The 19,155-nt window shown below is 41.8% G+C and overlaps 1 protein-coding gene across 3 annotated transcripts in view; it reads left to right on the top strand.

Annotated features, from left to right (window-relative positions):
• Nucleotides 1–19,155, top strand: part of NSMF (NMDA receptor synaptonuclear signaling and neuronal migration factor) — a 198,526-nt gene that overhangs the window by 9,095 nt on the left and 170,276 nt on the right. The window lies entirely within an intron of this gene.

The following is a 19,155-nucleotide window of genomic DNA, read 5'->3' as shown; positions in this document are numbered from 1 at the left end:
TACATGTGCATATTATTAATCTATATGGGACTCATTTACAGAGTTGGTGATTACCTGGAGAACTTGCTGTGAACCTTTCCTCTTTTGCTTACTTTGAGCAACCCTGTTCTAATCCATTTTCGTATATATTCAACTACTTAAGCCTCAAAACCAATATATTTACCAGCTTATTGTACAACGTATTGCTTTCGATTTGATTGAATCCCACTTTAGAAAAATTTCATTTGAAATGTTCAATTGAAAACAGAAGAAAATTGAGTCATATCAAAAGTGTGTGCCAACTTTGAAGGCCACCATCTGTGTAAAAGGCATGCCAGGGAGTTCTGGGCTGGTGAAATTATTAGCCGGGCTCCAACTGTTACCGGCCACAGACCTGCCAGCGATTCTGTCCCTTCCCAAACACCCTCAAGAATGTGCAAATCAAACATCGAGGAGGATCATCTGCAGTGGAAAATAAACACTCCCTGTGATAAATCTGCAACCGATTGAAAACTTTCTAGCCCCCGAGAATCGAGCGAGATTAGTTTGATGTACAGATATAAAAATGAACAGTGGTGAGTTTTATAGAACGTTTACCAGCATTACCGGCTGCATTGCCACGTCCTTGTGCAAACCCATAATATGTATTCATCACGTATTGCAATGGACGGAAAAGTCATATTTCTCCTAATGTAAATCATCCACGTTATTATCACCTGTAGAAAGACTTGACTGGTCGAAGAGACCATATGGGTAACAAGTGCATTGAAATGATAGTCAACCAGTCAGGCAGGGAGTAACAAAAGCCCCACATGCAAACAGCATAAAGGCAGAACTCTGCATGTACACCCAACACTGCTGGAATATGCAAATAATTGGGTACGAGGGTACCCAACAGCAGATGCCTCCACTGGCTACATATACGCATATCTATGTGCTTGACAATGGCTACAGCTACCGGAAGAGAAGATGGGTAAACCATCTTGGTACAACCCTCCGGGCTCACCCTGCAGAACCGCAACCCACTAAATCTGATACATTTAATAAACAAAGGCGCAGTCTTTTACCCCACTGACATAATATCTCCACAAACCCACTCAGACTCCGGAATGGAATGTGATGGAAGCCTTGTGAACTGTGCAAGTGCCAAATAACAATAACAGACAAACAAATCTTCATTATATGTTGTACAAAATAAGCAGCAGGCTAGCTTGTATTGCGTGAAACTATCTTGCAGCATTGGTGAGATTTACAAACGATTCAACCTTTGGCCTTCTGGTTTATCATGTTACCAAAGCCTCCTATGGTGCTATAGGACGGAAATTCATGGGCACTCTTTATATTGAGCACACATTAAGTGCTAGTTATATATTCTTTCAAGTACCCCCATGTTCTTGCTTTCTATCACTTTTTGGTTAAAAGATACAAATGCATATATATGCACACACACTCACTCTCTCTCTCTATGAACCATCTGTGCACTAGCTCAGGTATATTAAGGTAGCAAAGCATCAAATAACCTGAATCGTGTTCTTTTAGAGTGCCCCAGTGACATCAAATGCTTCTACTCGCCTTAAGTCTAGATTGTGACAAAGGTGTGGTGGTCTCCAGGGGAAGATAAAGATACAGGCATGTGGTGTATCTTTTGAGGTTTTGGAACCTAAAGGCCCTTCACCAGGTACTTAGTACATTTACAGTTTCTCTCATGATTTACCCTTTGTCTGTAGGTAGAGAAGCAGTTAATGGCTGATAAGAGTCTATGAAGGACCTTCTGTTGTGTTATTAGTCCTAGTATTGAGGACTTCTGCCATTTGTATTCCTCCACTGTCAGGTGCAATACAATGTACACATGCTGAGCAACAGAAACTGCTCAATTTTGTCAATTATATAAAAACTCCAAATTAGTCAAATGTCACATGGTTTCTAAAATCGGTGTCGTTATCTTGAGAGCATTTTGCATTCGTCTGTAACAAAAAACCATTTGGAAGGTTAAAGGGGAAAACAAACATCCTTTTGGGAAACCCCCTTTTGGACATCTCGCACCACCTTCTGTAAGCGATCGTCACGGAAAATGAAACCAGAAACCTCAGAGAGCCACAGAAAAGCTTTAGGATAGCTTATTGCTGATTTTACCAGCGTGGTCCGAGTTTTAAGTGGTCACATTTTGCCTTTTCCTGTAGTACTTTCTGACGTCGACATCAGAGCCCTGTTGTGCTCGATAATATATCTGTCTGTTGAGTAGTTAAAGCTGCCTGCACTTTGTTTGCCAAGCATAATAAAAATAGTGCCTGTCCATTTTCCTGCGTAAAGTTGCCAGCGATTGTTCATTTTCCCTGGAGAAGGAGTCCTCTAGGGTTGCAAAAGCGTACAATGAAACTTTCTTGATAGCCTATTTGAAGCATCAACTTGTTTTTCATCGGGCAAATGCGGTTTTAATGCATATATTTACTTGCTTGGCTATATATATATATATATATATATAACCGTTATCCTGCCTTTTATTATTCATGTCTTTGGTCCACAGCGCTGCAGTGACAGTACTGTGTTAGGTTTACTGATCAGTACGCTCTCTGTGACATTGTCGTTAGAAACTGGGTCTTACTCGTAAAAATGGGAGTCCCTTGTGGTCTCCTGCCTGCCCATGCCTGCTGTCCTTTCAGCTGATCTCGTTGGTTTTCCTAGTTATATTGATTAATTTGATACAAGTTAGTGCAGCTGATTGCTTCTAATCCCAATCCATCAGTGTTATTTTCTAAGGCTACAGTGATAGTCATCCATTGATTATTGAGAACACGATTGACTGTTTCTCTCACCTTTTGTTGGCCTATCTCTCACTCTGTCACTTGTTGATTTGCAGTACACAGGGCACTGCGGGTCATTGTTAGCATGAGTGACCACAGGCATATTGTTTGATTAACAGTAACAATCAACACGGAAGCCTTGAATGCAATACAGAGCATCCATATTTCTCTTATTCCACCCTCCTTTGTACATAGTTGTACATCCTTGTAATCTGTGCATCTGTGTTCATTTTAGGGCACAGTGACCCAATAAGAGGTACCCACTGATCGAAATGAGCAATCAGTTACATTTTCTAAGCTAATTTCACCAGGAAATGGACAAGTTCAACATTAATCAACCCTGTTGCATTTGCATGGTCTTTTAGTGCCTTCTTTCTTACTGTTATGCCAGCCACCCATCATGTGTCCCTCTCTGCATTGCCCGCTCAGGACTGTGTCCCTTCTCGAGCTATTGTTCAATAATTTAAATAATTGCTGCCATGAAATATGTAATACTTATCCAGAGGTGGATGTGTTTATTAGAATTTCCCAAAAGTCGTGCATCTTTGTGACTAGTACGGTTGAGTCTCAGATCTTTTTTGTCAAAAATCTTGGCAGTGCTGAGGGCCTTACAGATAACCTGCAAGAAAGATATCAGCCAAGTGCTCAGCCTTCAAGAAGTTCATGCTGCGATGATAGCGACATAATTGACTCTTTAAGGGTGTCTGTAATTTCTGAAATATAACCTTTATATGTTTAATTAATAAGAAAACAGAATGTTTATGTTTAGGGAATTTGTTGAGCGCACGTACACCAAAAGGTCTCTTGGAGCTAATTAGAGGTTAGAAGCCGTCCCGAGGACCATTTTTGGGGAAACACCCCTCATCAGCCAAGCTAGCTTGAATCCAGTGGCAAAGGGACCCACGTCTGGACATACTCTGCCAACTTAGGGCGAAGAAAAGAAACACAAAGAGATGATGGACGGAGTGCTGAAACTTTTCACTCACCCCCAGTCACAGATCTGGGTTGAATCCATCATCGTTCTTTAGCTCACTTCCCCACCCCAGTTCAGACACAGCTATATGCAAATCAGGCTTCACCCAGTACCTCATGGGAACAGTCCAGCCTGAACTGCCAAGCCATGTCTTTCCTGGACCGGAAACAAGCATCCTGGGACCGGTTTTGGGGTAACAGCCCTCATCAGCCAGGTTAGCTTGAAATGTATTCTCTTATCCTTTACAAAGAAATTTAATTTATGAGGTACATATGTGGGCACTGCACACTCTCTAAAAGTCTTTAAAATTAATTAATTGAGTGAGGAAAAGGATGGCAGAGCCAGCTAGGTGGTGACATAGCATCCAGGACACTGTTGATGTAAATTCTGAGGCATAGAACAGATGGATTAGACTCGTATCTCCAGACTTCATCCCTATTCTTTGTACGGCACTTCATTCCACACTTCTGCCATTTTTAGGAACTGTAAATAACAAGTGTTGGTGTTATCCAATTTAATTGTAGTTAATGTACTATATCAGAAGCTGGAAGGCTGAGTCAGCCATGCTGGGATTCAAATTTACGAACTATGGATCACAGGAGATGTTTGCGGTGAGTGGTTAATTCACCCAGACATTTTGCTGGCACTCATACCTGGCAGTAGCAGGTTTCCTTACGTCGGTATTGTTTGCACTTACTCTTCCTGTCAGCAGCGCTTGGGAGCAGCAGCTACAGTAGATAAAGTGCGCTACCCTAGGCTACAGGTAATCACAGTCATCTGTTCAGTTGTAAGGAGAAATGTTCTGCCAGTGCACAAGAAAGCCGATAAGGCAGCTCAGTGGACTAATGCATCCATTGTAGAGATCCTGGTGTAATTTAAAGAACACAGGTTCGACATTTTCTGAAGTCAGATCAAATGAGAACTCCTTAGTTAAGTAACCACACCTGTTATCAGCATGCAAATATCAGGTGATTGGCTGTGAAAGTTTTGTAATTGTTATTACTGGAGTTTTGAAATGAAAGGGCTTGTTATCACTAGTTGGGCACCTAGGCCATTCAATGGTTAGCCTCTCTGCAAAGATTGCTTGGAAAATAGCCATGTTCAGTCCCCTCTTCTCCTGCTGCATGCTTCCTTAAATGTGCTATTGACTGCCTAACGTCCTGCATTCTGTGTGCATGGCCTGACAGATCTCGAGTCTGTTTGCACCCTACGAATCTTCTTCATTTAATAATAATCTGTGTTTTCTCAGCACTTTGTATCACACTTCTCCAGATGTTAGAATTACTCAATTAAGTGGTGCACAATCTATCGACCTCAGATAGATGAAAGCCAGAGTTGGCTATGTTTCAAACCTATTACCTACATCTCGCAGCAATGTCAATGGAGAGTATTTAACTCTCTGACTTGCCATGCCCACTCCTTGCAGGATGCCCTCCTTTCCAACTGCACCTCATACTGTTCTTCATCATCTCTGTTTTCTCTCTTCCTGGTCCTACAGTATCCCCCAGGGCTTTGTTCTGGGGTCCATCCTTAGTTCTCTTTACAAGACATTGGCCCTGGTACGTACATGTTGTTCTTTCAGCTGCTCTCATGCCCAAAGCAACCAGGTTGTTCCAAATTTTAATCAATGTGTCTTGACAGCATGTCATCTAAATGTCAAATGCTGACTGTGTTTTAATAGTCTTAGTTTCATGTCATAAGTGCCAGATATAATTTCCTTTGCACAATGTTTTCTGCTTCGCTCCCTCTTACAATACCCACCATACACTTTCCTTCAAATGCACCGTGTTCCACATCTTTTTTTTTCTTACATGTTCACATGCATTCCTGCCCACAGTTAAAATCTCTCGCTTCCTAAGCCTCGTGCCCACTGGCTTCAACCTTCAGACAGTGGCTATTTGAAGTCTTGGCTGTTTGGAGGTTGTCTCCATGAGGCTGGCCACCATCAATTCACAAAAAAACATGTTGCTATGTTATGTTAAAACACACCAATAGTGGACGTGTAGATCAATGGTCAAAGTCCTCCTAAGCTGCAGTAAACAAGTGGATCTCCAACAATCTCCTGAAGGTCAAGTGATCCTCGATAAGCTGATGAGGAGTAGGATGAGCATTCCATACAGTAGATGTCACACAGGGAAATACTCCTCTGCTTCATTTCTTTCTGAAGATTCTCAGGGTTACAAGTCTACAAACAGAACAGAAGCTGACTCAAGATTGCACTTGGAAACATATTCTTAAGTAGTTCCTTTATAAACCTGGGGGATTTTGCAAAGATGGATTCATGGCAAATATGCAATGATTTTAGAGACACATTTCTCAATCAGCACCCAGTTAAGTTGGGGGAGTTGACATGAGTGAAACTGACATATAACCGGGAATTCTCAGCATCACTCTGACTACCAACTTTTGTGATAACTTAACGTCTTTTTAATGTACCTTTTGGTAAAGCCAAATGTAACGCCTTGCAGTAACCAAGGCAAGAGTCCACTATGGTTCTGATGAATGTAAACTTTTACTCATTCTGTAAGAAAGTAAACATTTTACACAAAACTTGTAAATGCAGAAAGCAGACTATTTCACTATTTGCCTTACACAATCTAATTTGTTGTCACAAATGAAGCCCAAGTTGCTGACTTCTTTTATTAATGTCAGGACATTTTCCATTTGAAGATGGCCACCAATCCTGCAACCACATAGATCTCTCTCCCCTAGGATGAGAACCTCTAGCTCATTGGTAATTACCTTAAAGCAGGTGAGTCTCATCCACTTATATAATAAATTATAACCCATAAGATCTTATTAAATGGGCTATACCTGTGATTCTTAACCTTTTGTCATCTGTGGACCTCCACTAAATCATTACTGGAATCCAGAGACACCCACTGAATCATTATTTGAATCAGGGAACATCCACAGTTATTACTGAAAGTCGGCGTCCTTTGCTTAATCAATATTGATAATTTGAACCTCTAAACAATGCAAATAAATACAGAACCAAACATTCATCAAACATATGCACAAATTATGAAATATTTTAATTTTATTCACAAACATAAAACAATCAACATTTTCATTTTTACTGGGAAAGTTGGGGCTTTTCTAAATTTAACTGAGGCCATCCACCGTCCATACTATATTCTGTTTGATGTATTTGCACTTCTCCCACGAGTTATTCTGGGGGCACAAACGTAATTTTTAGCCTCCAATTTTAAATTCCTTCACACTTATGGGATGTTTTAAAATTCACAATTTCACTTTTTTTTTCTTCTTTATATCTAATGTATTAATCTGTTAATATGATTTAATTTTCTAAACAGTCACAGACTCCTTGTATGCGGGGGGGGGGGTGAACCCCCAGGGGTCCTGGTCCACTTGTTAACAACGGACGGTTGGATTTACAGATGATACTTGCAGGACTCCAAACTCAATCTGAACAAGCTTAAAAATGTAGGGAGGTAGCATAACTATCTGAAAACAATCTTCAAGTAAAGAGGTGAGACATTCTAAGACTCTCTTTTTGTCTAGTCTCCTCTAGCCATGACACTATTATCCATTGTGATACTTTGTCAAATGCTATGGATGGATCAAACACAGTGGTTTTCAAACATTTTAATGACTTGCCCCATGTAAAAAAAATGTTTTAAGCATCTCTGGGCCACACTTAATTTTTCACAATTGCCACTGCCAATTGCCAATGTTTAAATATGTCTAAACATATTTAAACATTGCAGCTAAGTTCTTTAACCCCCTTTAAAAATGCATTCAAATACAAGATTGCCAAACATACAATTATTCTGGACAGCCAGGACCTTACTAAAGTGTAAAAATATCCACAATGTGATTATCAGAAATAGGGGGTGTAGAGAGGTTTGATGAATATTTGGAGTCCTTTCCCATTTTACACCTACTCCCAGTCAGAATATAAATGACAAAAAATGTTAGTGATGTAGCAGTGATGCTTCATTACAAAGTGGCTTATTGTCACTCATTTTTTTCTCTGAAAACAAACCACTGTCAGAATGAAGCTTCTCTTGGCCAGAGCCTGGTGGATCCCCTGGAATCAATTATGCCCCCTCCCCAGGAGAGCCCACAACCCAGTTCGAAGACATTTGAACTAACATGAGAAGGGTGGCAATCCCTCCTTTATCCTAAATCAGCTTTAATTTATTGGTCACAGCTACCAGTGCAAGCGCCATGCCACAAAAACGCACAGTTTACTGCCCGAATATCATCTAAGAATGCATAGTCACTGGTGAATGTAATACTTTATTTATTCATCAGTTTTTCTATTATCTCACCCAGGAATAGTAGCAAGGATATTCGTTGTAGATTGTGGTCACCATCAGTTCAGAAAATGGATGTGAATTATCATTTTTTTTACCCAGATATACCAACAGGATCAACATTCTTTCCCATCCTTTAGAAAAAGTTTGCACTGATGATGCAAGATAAATCATAAATTAAGGTTATCAGAATTTGCATTCAACCCTCATACCCCTGCACTTCTTTTTATATCGGTTACAGTCTTCGAAAGTGTTACTTACCTACCTGCCCCCGCCGGATGGATTCCTGAATGCAGGGTTGATGTAGTTTGGGGACCCAAGGAAGCGCTTGATAAACATCACAGCAGGATATTGGTTCCAGCAGCACCAGAGACTGTCCTGCACTTGGCATAAGCATTCTGGCGTTACAATACCCCCCCCCCCCCGCACCACCTACCTGGAATCCCACAGCATTCTGGGACCTGTAGTTCACAAGAAGCCCGTGATCTGCTATTGGTGAGCAGATACACTTGTTTTGGGGGTGGAGCTGACATTGCCCAATGACAACGGAGCAGGACTTACAGCAACCGGTGCCTTGACACCTACTGAACACTGTTTTGGCGCTGAATAAGCCTGATTGGCCGAAATACATTCGCCGTATTAAAAGTGTTTCCTTGGTTCTTCCCACTGTGGCCTCTGCTCTGTCCGTGAGGAGGGAGTTTTTGGTGAAAATATATATATATATATATATATATATATATATATATATATATATATATATATATATATATATATATATATATATATATATATATATATATATATTAATATAATGCTGATATGTGCCATGGATGCAAGATACACGGGCATATTTTTTCCTTTAGTTTCCCCAGCACTATAGTCGTGCGTTGTGGCCAGGGTTACAGGCGACTGAAACCACACCTTTCTTCAGGAAGGACATCAGGTGGGCAGTGGGTGCCAGCAGCTCCCTTACTTCTCGTAGAATCACCGGCCTTCAAGCTCAGAGCCTGACCAGTCATACCTTTAAGTACTTCCGCCTGAACCTTTGTCACGTTAAGAGAATGCCCGTCTGCATACGTGGATTCCAGGATACTGTTGTTCAAGAGTCGACTGTTCTTTGTTATTTCAAGGACGATTATGGTATGTAAACGCCCACTAAGAGCACGTGCACTCCCTGCACAGCCCCCTCAATAACTTCCTGTCTTTATATTCTTTTCTACACATTCCATCGAGCATTTCACAGGAGTATACTCACCCTGTCCCTAGAGGGCAGCACACGAGCAGGGACATAGGAGGACAGGATATACTGCCCTTCCTTTAGTTACAGCACAATATGCAAACAGGACATGACATACCACCCTCATGAACAGGGACAAACATGGAGAAGCTATAACACCGGCTGTACAGGAAAACACACAGACACGGGGACGGGATGATAGGAGGTAGCATTACAGAAAGACAGGCTATAATGCCACCCCCTTACAGGAACAAGGACACATGGCATGAAGCCATTTCATTCATCAATAGGCTTCCAGCCCTTTTTCCAATCATCCTTCAGACATTACTTGTGCATCTGTTTCTTCATTGTGAACATTTGGTAACCATAGGGCATTTCAGGGAAGATTTGCACATTTTTAACACATTGCAGCAATCAAATCTGCTGTGCTGTCAATCATAGACTTTGTACTGAAAAGACATTGAGGAGAGGATGTGGCCTAATGGCTAGAGCTGTGGACCGTTAAGATGGGGAACCGGGTTGGAGCAATCTGTTGCTTAGTACTGCTTTTTGTAACTTTGCATCACTTACCGATGGTAAAAAGTGTTATTAAATCTGTGCCTTCATCCTTTTTGTTTTCCAAATCTGCGTCTGCGTACTTTCCCCTTCTCCTTTTAAGTAATGACCCAACTTTTATTTTCCTCGTAGCACTAATGTGTTAAAATATTTTTTGCCCTCTAGTAAATCTGTGCTATTTTTCTTAGGTTTAGGTCTTTGCACTCCTAACTTTCTTCTCTGTGTTTTTAACTCTTGAAAATATACTATCTTCGCCTCCTCTCATCGTGCAGATTCCTTGTGGTTTGAAAAAGACAACCATTTTTTTAATGCTCATATATCCTTTGAATACCTCGGTGAGTTTTATGATGTGCCCCATTACATCGATGACAGTACAGTGACAGCCCTACCTTTACATGACCCTTACCTATACTTCATGACCCCGGCGTTGCTCAAGTCTCAACCCCACCGACTCCCCTGCCGTGATAAGAGAAGAAGTGAGATTTGAAGATCTGCGTAAGGGTGGATGTTTTTCATCAGCAGTAGATGTGTGAGGAATGGGGTTTAAGACAATAGGGCTTTCCAGAGATATGCATTTCCCTTATACATTTTTAATTAGGGAATTGATAGGGTATGTGAAGGGGAGGGCCTATCGAACCTCCCACTGATGTAACTGTTGAACCTGCCTTGTTGTATATGCTGGTCCCTTCCTTCATTATTAAGTGTGAATCTTTGTGAGGATTTCAAACCCTTCCCCGCTTTTAAAAACCTGAGAATGGGGTGAATCAATGGCAATAATCTGTACAGAAAATATCTGAGGCAGGCATTAAGAGATGGAGTTAAACATTCCTCAGTAATGTCAGCTAGATGTGTTCTTACTTTTCTGTGGCATTGATTTGGCTTTTAAAGGGGAGGTGAGAGTTTATGATCACCCCAGGTTTCTAAGCTGTTTTTACATTTCTTGGGTCTGCGTTAAGAATTGGCAGCCCAGAGGTTTGAGGGCTAGTATTCAAATGTTTGTAATGAGGCCGTTAAGAGTTAAGTAGTTGTTTGCACCCGACTCTAGGTGTCATCAGCTGATGGTCGTACATGGTGCACTCTATAAATATGCAAATATTAATGTAAACAATAAAGTGTAAATATAATGGAAACAATGTCTACATGTTGGACACCATCTACTATAGATCCTTGACGAAATCCTATGAGCCAGAGTAGTTACGAAAGGATTAGTCTTAAATTTGTTCCTATGATTCTTAACATCCAGAATCTAATTTGTAGTGCTCAATTCCTTCAAGTCACCAACACACGCCTAAAACAGTGGTGTACCACTAGGGTCATCATTTTCCCTACACCTCGTTAACTTGTACATGGAGCCACAGATTGAAATGGTAAAAGGGGAAAACAGCAACACACTAATAAGCTGATGATATACCTCAGGGTATCCAGTCCTTTAAATTCAATCAAGCGTAAAAACAACCTAGAAGAATTAAGTTAATGGGTTACAACTTTTTTGTAGAAACTGAATACTATGAAGACCGCATTTGTCATTCTTCATTCCAGAAATACTCTACCACTTGCTTAAAATGGCTTAAAGCTGTGACCCCAGTAGGATTTTCTTCTCCAATTGCCATGGTTGAAAGCTCTTTGTGGTTCATTAAAGACAAGAACCTACATATCATTGAGCACTTCAATAAGCTACATACTACCAGGACCTCATGAATAAAATGAACTGCATCCCAACACAAGACCTCAGATCATCTGCTCCCATGTAAATATTGAAGAGCCTAGTGGAGACGCTGACCCAATTGATCATCAGATATACATGATGGGGAGGTAGTCCCCTTTTCACCCTACTTTAAGCTGGTCTGGAAGATGGATCCCGCTATTTCAAGCTACATTCAAATATCTGTTTATTTAGCATCCATAAGTTGTTGAACAGAAATGTTGTGTGTAAGAATATTGTGTCAGTACACAAAACAAGGGTGTAGTGTATTGCATTTAAGTAAGATTAATCATATAGGTGAATATTACATGACATATTTTGTGGTTTTATCAGCAAAGGTACATTTAATTACATATCAAAATCCAATGAGATGGTATAGACATATTGTATACCCATTTACTGAGTGTTTGTGTGATAGGAAATATCCACTCTGGCCCTTGGATTAGCAAGAGATAATATTTCATGGTTTCTGAACTCTAGAGAGGGGCATACATGAATACCTGGTAGTAGATCAGTTCAGTGTACAGTTCAATGACTGAAATCCAGAGCTGGCGCAGAGTGGCTTCAGTGTGGCCAGATGTTTAAAGGTAGAGGAGCGATTGGTGTGTATCGGGTAAAGATGGCAGAGAGACAGCAGGGGATAGTGCCTTTAATAGCTTCATATATAATTGTCAGTAGTTTGTATTTGGTTCTCATTCTGGTAAAAAAAAAGCTAAATTTGAAGGATATATAATTAGGTAGAAATACATTTTGGGAGATTGTATACATATGTAGTGGTGTAGTTCAAAGCCTGGTCAAGTGGAACGCAGGCACACTAATAAACTAAAACAATGGTCTAGCATTCTGGAAACTAGAGCCAATTAGTATTTTAACTGCTTAGAGTGTGTATTGAAGATGAGGATGGTACTGAAAAAATTACTACGCAGAATATTGTGGTTAATAATTTTGCATGCAGCTGTTTTGTCTCTAAGGATCAAGGCTAGTGTTTGCCACGGACCTCTGGGTGTACCAACTCCACCCATATGGATACTTGAGTGCATGTTGTGCCCTGGAAAGGGCTAGCCGGATTCAGCTATGTCTTATCGGAGCACGGTTCTCTGTGTACACTAGCAATTGTTGGGCTTGAATGTGCTCTATTAATTTGGCATGACTTTCAGATGGGCCTGTAATTCGCACGGTCTGCTGGATTTTACCTGGCGTTTTTGAGTGATGTTGAGGTAAGGATAAGTAGGCAGAGTATTAACACGTGCACCGTAGTAGCATTGATAACCAGCTTAATGTAGGAAGCAAGTCTGCCGATTTAGTATTTAATCACAGTGACTGAGGTCAGATTAGGCAGGTGAGGAAGACACACCCTATTTCCTCCAAATTAACTTTTCAGGATATTGTATGATGTACAGTATGGCCAAGTGAGTGACTTAATTTTTAATTTTTGGGTTTCTATCCTGTATAATGAACAGTAGGTAATCTTGAGGGGAGGTCTTAAACTATTCTTCATAGATGAAAACGATTTGTGGGGTGTAATTTGCAGTTTAGATGGAATCTGCTGTTGTTGACTTACCTGTGGAATTATTTCATTATATAACCTCAACACCCCAATGGTGATGGCATTGGCATTTTTAAAATTACTGCAGCCTCAGACAGTTGTCCGGATTCCCTTTATACATATAAGCATGAAGCCTAAGCCCTCGAGAAGCAACATAACAAGATACAAAAAAAAACGTTGGCTATCTTTGTGTAACAGTACTCTTCACACAAAAACCACAATGCAATTTGATTAAAAATAAACCTTTGCTTCTTCTTACTGTGCGTAATTTGCTGGTGTGATTTGTTAGTGTTATGGGTTGACAGGCATGTGGAAAGGTTTGTCTCCTAAGGTGCTGCTGCAGGGTCTGTTGTTAAGAGGTTATAGGGTATGATCAAGTCTACTTGTGTCTGGTACTTGTTCTTCAATCCCTACCTAGTATAGGTGATGAAATTCCCATGGACATTAAATAGATGTAACCATGGTTAGCAGTTATCTTCCATTGCTTCCCTGGTCTGAGATGTCATGAAGTTAGACAGAAATCCCATCCGTGCCAGGATCCGTTTTCAGGGTTGTCTATAGTGCATAAAAGTCTTTTTGTGGAATACTTTACCACCCTCCCTTCAAACCATCCCTTCACACATTGTTTTCTGGAAAATACTGAAGAGATGGAATTGTCTGAAAAAGATACCACCTAGTTTTAGTCTTAGCATTTACAAAATCTCTGATAGGCACATTCTGTCCCTGAATTTTCTAATGCATGCCCTTCCATTACACGTGCGACAGCAAGGGGGATATTGCTGAAGCAAGGAATCAGCTTTATGAAATGATTCTGGATTAAAGGGCGCCTAATATCACTTTCGATCTGGTGAATAGATGCCCTGGGTAACTGCCCGACTGACAGAACCCAGAACAGAACTGTCACGCCAAAGGCTGGCTGGCCTTGGCTGGCCACCCCTATTATCCGACACATTCTCTTCCACTGCAGTCACCGTTTCCTCGTCGGATAGATTATGCTGTTAATACTCTCCACTCTGTCCTCCAGGCTGTCAGCGCGCTCTTCGGCCGCACCGCCAGTCCCTGCCAGCTGAGCCCAGGCTCCACGGAGATTGCACGCATTGCTCGGTGGCTGCAGCCCAGATAGCTCAGCCGCTGGAACGAGGAAGGTCCCAGGGCTCTAGGACACCGCGCGCGACGCAGGCTCGGGAGACGCACAGATCCGCAGCCGGCCTCCTAATCCCCGCCGCGCGCGCCCAACGTGATGCGTGCGTGACCTCGCGCGCAGCTGAGGGGATCGTGGTTCGCGTCTCAGAAGCTGAGAGGCAAAAGGAGCTTTCTGTAAGTCTCAGAGGGAGATAAAGCGTCGGTGTTTTGTGCCCGTGCATTTAGGTCACGAGGAAAGAAGAACCCTGCCCGCCAGCCTGTCCCCCGCCTGCAAATACTGTTTGCGCCGACACTCACCATTCTCTAGACATACTTCCATTCTCACAGTGTTCCCACCGCCCACAGAGGTTGTACACCACAGTGTAACCGTTCACACCGACCTAACCCCCTCCTTAAGGGGCAGGAGATAAAATAATGTCTTCAACAACAGTGTACATCAGCAGTAAAATAACTGAATTGAATCATTCTAATCCAGGGCTCGAGTCGGCGTACCACGCGGGTGGACGGCGTCCCCCCACTTATTTTACCAGGTTTTTACCAGGGGAACGCCGTCCCCCCTGCCTCACTGTTCTTTCCTGGAAGAAGAGCTGGATGCCTGAGGCCCGTGAGATGGAGAGACACCAATAAATGCGACCATGCCACCGTTGGTGAGATCGCGACCTGTAATTATACAAGAGTTATAAGGCTGCGCGTGCTAATTGTGGTTTAAAAGCCTCAGCAATTTTGAACCCATAGGATAGAGTAGAGAAGTGCCTGTCGCTGTTGAAATGCGTGAAGCTAAGAAGTCACAAAGGGCAGCCGGGCTGGCTCAGTGTGATAGAGGGTCAAAGTGAAGGACTCCCTGTAATGAGAGGGGACTACCTTTCGTGACGTCACTTCCTGTTGTGACGTTACCTCCGGTGACCACCTAACTTGGAGCGTCCCCCCACTTCTTTTTTAGGACTTGTGCCCTGTTCTAATCTATGTTCGGATACCTTTCTGTGTTTTTATTTATTTAGCACAGACTCACCTTCTAGGATCAGGGGCCATTGCAGAGAATATATTTATTGATGCATCTCCATCCTAAGAAACTGTACGTGGAGCACACTGGTGTGTGGGTCCGACTGGATCACAAAATCAAGATGTGCTGCAAATTTGTCACTCACGCACTCTTTTCCTTATTATAATGCATATATGCAGAAGATACGTCACAGGGAGGTCAAGTGACTCACGTGGGATCATACGTTTTTGAAAAAGTATGGAAGTCAGAATTTCAGCCATGCCGCCATGAACCAACGCCAACAGGTTACTACTTATTTTCCGTGATTTAGAGAAGGACTTAAAAAGAGCCAATGAGTCCCTTACAACCCTCTTTCCACATCTAGAATTATCCTCTTGCAGTGTTGAAACTAGTTGGAACATGGGCGAAGAAATGGAAGACTACTCAGATGTAGAATCTTTTTTTGACTGACTCAATACAGGAGGTATATACAGGGCTCGAGTCGGGGTACCACGCGGGTGGATGGCGTCCTTCCACTTATTTTACCAGGTGGACGCTGTCCCCCCTGCCAAACAGCTGGACTTCACTCTTTGACATCTCTGCGACGAGATCGGAGCGCACCTTTCGTGACGTCACTTCCGGTCGTGACGTCACTTCCGGTGACAGCGTCCCTCCACTTCTCTTTTTAGGACTTGTGCCCTGGGTATATATAACATCCCGGGCTTGAGCTAGTGGTAGCTATACTCAAGGTCAGATCTGGCTTGGTCTTTGTTGTGCACAGGGTGATCGGTTTTCACCAGTCTGGCCGCCCTCTGTAGTGGAAGGAATCTCCAAGAAGCAGGAGGATGATTGTAAATTGGGATCTGCCACGCTTAAATAATTTAAAAAATAGGAAAACAAAAAAAGAGAGAAGGCAGGCTTTGTCCATTCACTTACCCAGCATATGTACCAGATACTCACCATTATTACAACTTCTCCTCCTGGATACAGTCAGTGTTTCTTTTGACGATGGGTAGACAATATCTCCCATGGAACACAGTAGAAAGTGCAAAGCGAAACAGCCTCTGTGACAGAAGTGCGAGGTAGGCGTGAAAAAGACTTCAGCTAAAGCGTTAATCTCATTATGCTAAAGCTGTTGAAATAGCTTCACATTAAACAAATCTAGAGTACAGAACTCAAATCTGATTATTTTATCAGGACAAATTACATTTGGGATATAATTTTAATGCTGATTACATTTATCAGCGCTGAGATTCAAGCTAATTGCGAACTAAGAATTTAATCTTAAACAGATATGGGTCTGCAGCAAGAACTTCCAGATACTCGGACAGCACTAGCGGCATGAGAAAAGAAAAAACTGAGGAATGAGATATTCTGTTCCCTAGAATCATTAATTGACATCTCTGAAGCAACTGCTGACTTACAGCACATGTGTTATTAATATTTTAACCTGCTTCAGTGACACACTAGGCCCGCAGTAGGGGAAGCAGCCTATTGGGGACACAGGCATACGTTCTGTAGAGAGCAATTCAACTGGTGTCTGTTTAAAAGACCCAAGGTCACAGCAAAGGTGTAAAATCCAGAGTCCCAAATAAAAAAAAAACTGTTGACAACAATATAAATTAGACAACATTTTTCAAATTTACTTGTAAGTGTGTTCCCCACGATGGAAGTAGGGAGCGTTGCTAAGTTTGATATGTGGAAAGAGTATGTTGGTGAGCCTGTACAACTCGTTACCTACTGGTGCGGAACTCTTTTTGGGACATCCAGGCATGTAGCGATTTATGGTATGTTGAAGCAGTAGCAGCCCTTATGCTGGCTGTGTGGGTGTCATTCCTAAAAGTACATGACATGGCCTCTTCAAGGAATTTGTTTTGTAATCTTATGGGCTGGCACATAGAGTGCTGCAGAGCATCTAGTCCTGGGGTTCACTGCAGCATGCCATCAGCATTGTTTCAATCCCAACGTCTACCTACAAAGTACTTTCCAGCGAGTTCTTTCCTGTCCCTGTAGTGTGTTCTCTGTAAGGATTCTGTGTGAAAAAATGTGCATTTGTTGTGGAAAATCAGGACTCATTACTTGTAGTCTTGTCCAAGTGTGTTGCTGTATTTGAAATAATCGTTTCACCTTTAGCCTTGATTTTCTCACTCGGGCTAAAACGTACCTATTATTTTATATTCCAATGATTTTCATACTTTCTATGATTTAAACCTGATCATAAGCATTTTACGGTCAGTACAGTTTTTTCCTGGCACACTATCAGAGAAAGAGTGTCCCTCAACATCAACCTGTGCAACTGACAATAACCAAGAGTCAGATTAGTGCCTTCTGGTGCCATAAAACTTGCTGTACATTCACTACAATGCCGCATGTAGGGGCAAATATACTAAACTTCTTTGTGGTTGCAAGGCCTACAATTTGCAAAATCACAGTCTTTGTGATCGCAGACAGTAAATGTCAATGTACAAAAACACTGAAGCAGTTGGAAATTTCTGTCTATCTCACAAAGTACACTTTGCAACTCAATGTGAATTGGAGGTCATGGCAGGGGCCTCGTCCTCCTCCTGTAATGCAAAGTAGCAAAGAGATCTGAGCTCACATATAGAAGTGAAAAAGGGTTTATTAACAAACAAAAAAAACGAAATATCTTTGCATTACAGTTTCGGGCCACGAGGGAGTCTCCAAGTAAACCATATGGGAGCGAGGTCAGAAATGCATACATGTTTAGCATTTCACATACAGGCTTCCAAAGATGATCACATGACTTTGTAAAACAAAGGAAGCACACAGGGTGCATGGGTCTGAGATTATGAAAAAAGAAGAAGACGACCTTCATAGGTATGCAAGCTAATCGACATCTACTCGTCTTGGGAACCAAAATGTGAAGGAGATGCTCAAAACGTTATGGATCAACACTTCGTTTAGACATGGTTAGCTTAAGCAAGAAAACATGGCTTCACCTGTCAGTTACGCAAAAGCAGTAAATGGCCGTTCATGGATAAGAGCATTTTTGGTCGCAAAACATTGACAGATTACTGATTTATGAAACCAGGACATCCCCCAATCTGTGAATAACAGTTCGGGGTACAGCCAATGCCTGCTCCCCCTCAATGCTGTTCGAAAAAGATCTATTTTATTTTTGATTTTTTTTAGTGACAGGCTGAATGAAAACAAGTAGGCATTCTGTGAACACAAGTGAAGGTATGGGAGGTCTGCTGCCCCCTCAGGCCACCATCTTAGTATTTGCAGCTTTTCACAATGTGGCAGGTCTTTTCGCATGTCCTAGCAAATGGTGGTTTTCTCTGTGACTGATTTGTACATTAGTTTCAGGGCATCTGGCCAAAAATTAGTGGCAGTTTTGTGAACTGACCTTTGTACACCTGGCTTTATCGCCTTATAAAGCATGCGTGGTGAAATTAATTACATACCTGGTTTGGAGTCATGGATCGAAGTGCCAGGTCACTCACTAAGGCACTGTGTGAATGTACAAATTATGCGCTGAACTGGAAGAGCTGAACTTGCTTCGAAGAAATACATGGTGGAGAGGTTGTATCCTTACGGCCAGAGTTGCCAACTTTGGAACTGAGGAACGAGGTTTGAGTCTCGGCGTCGGCTCAGCTTCCTGTGATTCTGGGCAAATCACTTAATCTCCCCGTGCCTACCAAGAAATTAATGTGTCCTTGTGTAACATAACTGGCGCTCATGTAAAGTTCTTCAATACCTTCAGGTCTAGTTCGCGCTATATAAATCTGCAACAAAAAAAAACCCCAGTATAACAGTGGCACTGAGGCAATAATAGCCATATAAGCAAGTGAAGCAAACATATTTTCTTTAGAGTTGCATGGATTTAAGTCACTTAAACATAACAAAACATGTGAATCTGTAAAGCAATGAGTGAAGTAATGAGTTCATTGACCACGGAAGGATTGAAGGCTGAGTGGGCTCAATGATATTTGG

This window comes from Lissotriton vulgaris, chromosome 5, assembly GCF_964263255.1.
Source record: "Lissotriton vulgaris chromosome 5, aLisVul1.2, whole genome shotgun sequence".
NCBI classification, from domain to species: domain Eukaryota; kingdom Metazoa; phylum Chordata; class Amphibia; order Caudata; family Salamandridae; genus Lissotriton; species Lissotriton vulgaris.
Note: the sequence above shows the minus strand (reverse complement) of the source record. Positions and strands in the feature narration are given on the sequence as shown.